The 8,121-nt window shown below is 38.1% G+C and overlaps 1 pseudogene; it reads right to left on the bottom strand.

Moving 5' to 3' along the window:
• Positions 1–4,524: 4,524 nt before the first annotated feature.
• LOC114085852 (protein Wnt-8a pseudogene) lies at positions 4,525–5,548 on the bottom strand (annotated as a pseudogene).
• Positions 5,549–8,121: the final 2,573 nt, after the last annotated feature.

The raw sequence follows: 8,121 nt of genomic DNA, 5'->3' as shown, positions 1-8,121 counted from the left end.
ACATTATTGGTAAGAATATTTCTGTACAGATCTCATTGCACAAGAATAAGAGTTGCTTTAGATTTTTAGGATATATTAGTAAGAGTAGAATCTCTAGGTCATAGGATATATTCACATTCAAATTTATTTGGTAATGATTTTCTAAAGTAATTATACCAGTTTATCCCCTGACTAGAATGTGTAAGCGTTGCTCCATGTCCTTACCAACACTTGGTATTGTTTTACCAATTTCCATGGTGTGAAACACTATCTCTTCTTGGTCTTAATTTCATTTCTTTGATTATGAGTGTGGTTGATTCCTATGAGTTGTTTACATGCTCCAGATATTAATCTTTACTTGGTTATTATAATGGGCTCCATGTTTATGTCCTCCTAAAATTAACATGTTGAAACTCAAACCCCAGTGGGGTGGTATCAGGAGGTGGGACCTTTGGGTGGTTAATTCAGTTGGGTGAGGTCCTGACAGTGGCGCTCCCACGGTGGATTAGTGTCTTTATAAGAGAAGAAACAGACTAAAGCTTGCTTTCTCTGCTAACCAATGAGAAGAAAACTGTTGCCAAGTAGAAAATGTCCTCACCAGTCACAGGATCTGCCCGCACATTGATCTTGAGCTCCTCAGTTTCTACCACTGTGAGAAATAAATGTTTGTTATTTAAGCCACCCCGTCAATAGTATAGTGTCACAGCAGCCCAAGCTGACTAAGACAGCTCCTTATGTTACCATTGTCCTTTCCTAGTTTGTGGCTTGCTTTTCGTATTGTTTTTATTATCCCTGGATGAAGAGGAGTTCTTAATTTCAATGTGGTTGAATTTATCAATCTTTTCCTTTATGGTGGGCATGATGGTCAGTTTTGTGAGTCGATGTGACAAGGCGATGGGGAGCCCAGACATTTAGTTGAGGATGTGTCGGTGAGGGTTTTTCTGAATGAGATTAACATTTGGACCTGTAGAAGGAACAAAAGTGGGCCTCATCCAGTCAGATGAGTAATCGATTAGAACTAAAAATCTGACCCTCCTCTTAGTAGATGGGAGTCCTTCTGTCTGGCTGCTTTGAGTGGGACATTGATTCTTCTTACCTTTGGACTTTCAGTTCTGAGCCAGAGTTCACCAAATGTATATGTGGGGGAATTTATTAGGAAATTAATCCCTATGATCATAAAAGTTGAAAAGTTCCACCACACATGGGCTCCTTCTGAGGTCCACCCATATGCTGGAGAGATAGGAACTTAGTCTAAGAAGCCAGAAGCAGCAAAAATCAAGGATACTGACAGCGTAGATTTCATTCTGAGGTCAATGACTTGCAAACTTTCAGAGGGTCACTGGTGCAAGTCTCAGAGCCTAAGGATTGAAGAACTTGGAGTCTGATGTCCAAGTGCAGCAATAGCTATAGAAAATGTGCCCATTAAAGGAGTGAGAACTGCGGGGCGGGAGGTGGTCCTTTGTTTCCTGTTTTGTCTGTGTCTCCCAATCCATTGGTTGATGTCCACTCACACTGAGGGTGGGTCTTCCCCACTTAGTTTGTTGACCACATGCCAGTCTTCTCTGGAAACTCCTTCACTGACACACCCAGGAGTGTGTTTTACCAATTCTCTAGGTATCCCTCAGTTCAGTTGCCTTGACACCCCAAATTAACCACCACACATGGGCTCCTTCTGAGTCTCTGGCCTGCCAGAATTCAGACTGGAGCTCTACCATCTGCTTTCCTCATTCTCAAGCCTCTGGACTTGGACTGGAACTATACTATATATATAGTTATATATATACTATCTGCTCTGTGGGTCTCCAGTCTGGAGACTGCAGACCTTAGGTCTTGTCAGCTTTCATAATCATGTCAGTCAATTCCTTACAGAGAATTTCTGTATAAACATATATCTTATTCATTGTGTTTCCCTGGAGAGTCCGAATACAGTTAGCCTTTGTTTTGTTTTGTTGGAGAAATAATTTGCTCTTCTAAGGTCCCATGCACAGTTTCTATATTATCTTCTAAAAGTTTTGTTTTTCAAACAAGATATTCTAATCTACCTTGAATACGTTTTTAATATACTGGGAAGTACACATGCCATTTCATTCTCTCTCATGTGATAACCAATTAATCTAAAGCATTTAATGGAAAGTCCATCTGTGTCTATGTAAAATTCATGTTTTTTTACAAATTAAGTTTAATATTCCTTTAACTTGGTCAGTTTGCCTATCCTCACATGGTTTTAATTATGTTTTATGATAGAACTTGATATCTGGTAGAGCAAATTGCCTTACCTTCTTGTTATTTTCAGAGATTTTTTTTGACTCTTTCTGGTCTATTTAAGGTAAATTTCAGAATCTAGATGTTCAATTCCATGGAAAACCTGTGGAGGTTTGAATCAATATTACATAAACTCTACAAGTAAATTTAGGTAAAATTTAATTCCATAGAATATTGAATATTCTTATTCAAGAACATTGTATAGCTCCCTATTTATTTAGGTTTTCTTTTATATCTTTCAATAACATTTCCTAATTTATTAAATAAAAAGTATATGTATGTTTTTTAAGATTTGTTTCCAGGGACTTGATACTTTATTTTGTAGTTGTAGATTGCAGAATTAAAAATTATACTATTTAATTTGTTGTTGCTAGACTATTAAATTGATTACATTTTAATTACATTTTCAATATGACTTTCTACCCAGAAATATTGCTAAACTTTCTTAAAATTCTAATAATTTATTCATGATTCTTTTGATTTTACTCATGTTATCTATATGGCAGTATTTTTTTTTTGTTATTTTTCAACCAAAGATGTCTTCTTTTTTCTTTTTTTGATGACAAAAGTATTTGTTTATTGTAGGCATATATATTTAAAACAAAGTAGAAAAATGAAAGAGGAAAACAAACCTTTCAAGTTTTTTTATTACATCATGGCAAATATTTTTGCATTTTTAAAAACAATATTGGATTCATCCTGAACATAGTATTTAGTAATCAACTTTGTTCAGTTCATATTATGTGTGTTTTCCATGTTACTAAATATTTCTCAAGCATATTATTTTAGAAGTTAAGATTCCATTATAGGGGCATGATTTACATGATTTAAATAGTTTATTTTATTGCCAAACATTTAGATTATTTTCTAATTTAAAACAAGGAGGTTGGGGTGAATACCCATTCTTGGAGTTCAGTCATTTTACTTGTTTATTCAAATTCTCTGCAGAGTACCAGGCACATGCAGACAGGAGAGATTCTCAGTTCTGAGATATTCATATTTAGGAAATCAGTGGCTGAGCCCCTAGGGATCTTCATAGGAAACTCCTCCTCCTCTAAAAATTACCATTGGAAGAAGATGTAAAAAGTGCAAATGAGGAAAGTGGAACCCATGATTGTCCTAGTCTCTTTCCCTGGGGCCCAGGTCTGGGTGTACCCAAGAAGCTCAAGTTAAGGGAGCAAACACACTGTGAATATGGGCAACATAAGTCCCCAAATTGCTTAGGCTGAATTAAAATATCATTAGTTAAAATAATTCTTGTAGAATCCGTAGGTCTGTGTTTTTTTTTCCTATTGGCCAATGCCTGGATCTCAATTTCATTATCTGTCAAACATTGAAATCAAATGAGTTTGATATTCTACCTCCCTTGCTTAGTGTGGTGGGTAATGGGAACACAGAAGCAGGGCTCCTATTCCCTTCCTGACCCTAAGTTTACCAAGGAGAGTAACAAAAGGTCCCAGCTGGATATATTCTAGAAACATTTATTACAAAATGCAGTTGAGTTTCTAATCTGTGTAAATGACATAACAGAGGTTTTATAGCTGTCTGGGGAATATTCTGTCTTGTAAGACTTTGGTAAGTCATGGTCACCTGTCTCCTTACTGTGACCATTCCCTCTCCTTGATACCACAGGTGGTTTTATGAGCTGAAAAAGCCCTCCTGAATTCCCTTAGACTAGGGTGGGAAGAATTTTTAAAAAGTGCATACTCAGATGTAAAACTCAATACTCTAAAATCCTCCCAGTAGGAGCTAGAAAGTCTCTGCTTCACGTATCTGCAGGAATTTGTAGTTGGTTTTTCTGGACCCAGCCAGAGTGGTGGAAAGTTGCTCCTTCAGGGATCTGAACAGAACTCTGATTTTTTGCTTCTATGCCCTCTGATTCTCAGCAGCACAGCTGGGCTGAACATGGTCTAAAACTTAAAGGAACAAATACTTTTGAGAGTTTCTCTGAGTGTGAATGCCCCAAACCAAACCAAACCAAACCAAACCAAACCAAATTTTTAGCAAGCTGCACAGTAAGTATAGGCACAAGTACTAGGAAATTGCAGGAAAGATTGGGTGTGCCCAAGTCAGGAAGCACAGGTTCCAATATCAACTCTGCCAAGAATATCTTGTATAGTCTTGGGCCTCCATTTCCCCATCTATAGCAGATATCAGGAGGACTATAAAACTATCCCTGTGATTTTCAATTGTTTTCCAGTCTACTCTCTCCAAGAGAGAAGTGGTGTTGCCCTCCACTATCAAACCGGTTCATGTGGGGTGTTATCAGTCTGTTCTGTTGCTTCAGGCCTGGGCACTGTCTGGGGAGTGCATGCAGTAGTACTTGTTCACCACATGCCTATGCTTGTTGTACTTGACCATGCAGCCCCATTGAAATTTGCTGTTACAGCTGCCCTTGGCTTCGGTCTTCCTCTCTTCCACCTGTAGCTCACACTCAGTGCACAGGTGCCCACAGCTGTGTTGCTCCTACTTGAATGTATTGCGGCTGGTCTGCAGGCACTTTCGACCCTTTGTGTCATAGATGCCCAGGCTGGAACTGCAGGTATGGTAGTCTGGAGATTTCTCTAAAATGATTGTCTTAGCTTCTGTGCTAGGAGGAAGAGCCTCAGTGGGAACTCAGCAACCCTCCGCATTGTTCCCAGCCCTTAGCTGCTGCTTATCCTTCTCAATTTTCAGTGCCTGGTCGTGCTTGTCCTTTAGGTAGTCTCCCATCTCCCAGCAGTGAGCCAGCTGCAGCCAGCATGTCTGGATGCTGCAGCTCTCTGAGATATCATGGCATTTGCAGATTCTTTTCACGGTGGCTCTTACTGCCTGCCAGCCGGCCCTGTTATGGAGACTCATCAGGGCTTTGGCATCCTTCCCCTTCTCCAGATTGTTCACAAATAGTTTGGAGATCCTTTCCCCAAATTCCACATTGTCACTGCAGCCTCGCTAGATCCAGTTATGGCCTCCTGTTTTTCTGTTTTTGACTCATCACAGTCACAGTTTTCAAAGTCACCCATGCTACAGTATTTAGTGATGGTGTACATGACTCAGGCAGAGCTGATGGCATGAATGAAGGAAATCTCTCTGTTGGCACTTCTCAGCCTGTTGTGGGTGGTGAGCTGGAGAGTGTTTTCAGAGCAGTTCCAATGATAACAACAAAAAAAGGAACTTACACTGCTCAATGCCACTCTGGGTGCCCAAGCCCACATTGGTAGTAGGGGTGAGATGGGGAGGCAGAGGCACCAAACGTGGCACAATATATGCTCATGGCCACCCACAGCACAAAAAGGTGCCTATGGCCCTGCCTACCCCCAGGGACCATGTCCAGGTTAGGGTCAAGTGCAGAGAAGTGAGCTCAACCTGGGACTTCTAATTTTATTTGTACTTTACTGTATTTTCCACTCCAGTAAAATAATGAGTAGGAATGATGAGAACTGTAACTCTTAGCATTGCCTGATCTTAAATAAAATGTTTCCAACATTTCAACATAGATTTTAGGATTTTTGGAGTTTTATAAAATTAGTTTTGGCTGGCCATGGTGGCTCATGCTTGTAATCCCAGTGGCTCAGGAGACTGAGGCAGGAGGATCACAAGTTCAAAGCCAGCCTCAGCAACTTGGTGAACCCTAAGTAACTTAGTGAGACCCTATCTCAAAACAAAAAATAAAAAGAGCTAAGGATGGGAATCAGTGATTAAGTACCCCTGGGTTCAATCCCTGGTACTAAAAATTAAATAAAATAATAAAATAAAATTAGTTAAAAAATTCTTCTGATTATAGCATCAAAATGAATGCAGTTCTTTCATACTTCTTCCTCAAACAGGTGGGGCTTATTTCTCCTACCTGGAAAGTTGAGTTGGACTGTGACTGTTTGACCAATAGAATACCATAAAGGTGACGTTAGCTAGTTCTAAGCTTTGCCCTTAAGAGACTGGAAGGTTCCAGTATGGGTATTGGAGCCTGAGATGCCATTAGAAATCTAACTATCTTGTTTGAAGTACCAAATGGAAAGAAGAGGGGTGCAGCTGAGCTCAGCCCTAAAGCCATCCCTGCCAAGTGAGTGAATCTGTTTTTGTACTCTGCAGCTCAACTTAGTGACACCATCAACTAGAATCCACTGAGTGACTTCAGTCAGTGCCATGCAGAATAAAAGGTGAGATCTACCTGAATTCTTGACTTATAAAAATGTGAGATGTAATCACATGGTTGTTTTTTTAAAGCCATCAATTTTGAGGGGAATTTATACAGGAGTAAATAGCTGGAATAGAATATGGTCATGGGGATTAGGTCTACCATTATAAAAAGAACTTAAAACATTACCTGTGCAACTGGGCAGTGGGTAAAAGCAGAAAAGAGTCTCCATAAAACTGTTAGTGAAGCTGGAAAGATCTTAAGAAGACTATTGTGAGTGAGGGCTTGAAGGACATGAGAAAAATATTAGGGAGTTTGTCACATACGGATGGAAAGTTGGTTCGCACTGTCATCTGTTATAACTAGAAATAGAAACAGTAGCCAATAAACTCTTAAGTCTTCTTGAGGAGATTTCCATGAAGAATATAAAAAGTGCAAACTTGCTTTTCTTTGCCTATAATAAAGAAATAGAAGAGAGAGGTAAGCCAAGGAAAGAACTGTTAATAATTTAAATATGTTTGGATGGGTTTCATAAATCCTCTCTAATAAACAATAGAACAAATAGCATTGTCCCAAGAGCAGTCTCACACAGAAACTAAGATAGAGATGAGCATGTCTTAAAAAGATTGTGGGTGTTTGGATTGGTGATGGATTTCACTCCCCTCACCCCGTTCCCCTCACCCCTGTTACACTTTAACGATATGGTCCACTGCCTTCTAGCTCCCATAATTTCTTGTGATAAATCAGCAGTAATTGGAAGTGATATTTCTCTGCATTTGGAATATTGTTTTTCTCCACAAATGTTCAAGATTTCCTCTTGGTCTTTGGTTTTTCCAACATTTGGCTATTATTAGATATCTAGTATGTTATTTTTCACAGGTGGCCTGATTAGATTTTGTTGATCTTCTTTATCTGTAAATTTATATCTCCTATCAAATGGGAAATTTTTCTTTAAATTTTTCCTCTCCATGTTTCTTTTCTCTCTTTTTGTGAATCTAATTACAAGGTATGTTAGACCTTTTGATAATGTCCCACAAGTCCTTGAGGCTCTGGTTCAATTTCTATTTATAATCATTTTTCATTTCTATTTATCATATTGGATGATATCTATTGACTTATCTTAAGACCATTGACTTCCTAACATTTTCATGATTCTCTTCACACCATCATAAGACTAACTTAATTCAGATATTAAAATATCAGTTCAGCTATATAATTTCCATTTGCTTTCTTTTACATTTTCTATTTTTAACTGAGATTTACTATGTTGTATTCCATACGTTTTCTTTTACTTTGTTGAGCATAGTTAGAGTAATTGCTTAATGTTTTAATTCTTATTTCTGGATTCCATGTCTCAGGATTGATGTTCACTGATTATCTTTTCCCTTGATAATGATTCACATTTTCCTGTTTTTTTTTTTAAATATTTCAAGTAATTTTGGATTATAGTCTAAATTTATAAACATTATGATGTGAAGATTGTTGATTTTCTTATAGTCCTTTGAACAATGTTGATGTTTTCCTTTTATTAGGCAATTAATTTGGTCAAACTAATAGGGCATACTGTGGTTTTTGAAATAAGATAAAATATCATTTTACTTTTTTCCAGACTTAGCTGGACTTTCACAGACTTCCTTGAGTATATATGAATCAAGGAGCAGCAATATATTTGGACAGAATTTATACACTCAGAATTCAGGGCTCCTCTTCTTCAGCTTTCTTCTCTTTTGTCTTTCCACTTCACTTTCTAGTGTCTCTTTTCCCCT

This window comes from Marmota flaviventris, chromosome 3 (assembly GCF_047511675.1).
Source record: "Marmota flaviventris isolate mMarFla1 chromosome 3, mMarFla1.hap1, whole genome shotgun sequence".
Taxonomy (NCBI): domain Eukaryota; kingdom Metazoa; phylum Chordata; class Mammalia; order Rodentia; family Sciuridae; genus Marmota; species Marmota flaviventris.
Note: the sequence above shows the minus strand (reverse complement) of the source record. Positions and strands in the feature narration are given on the sequence as shown.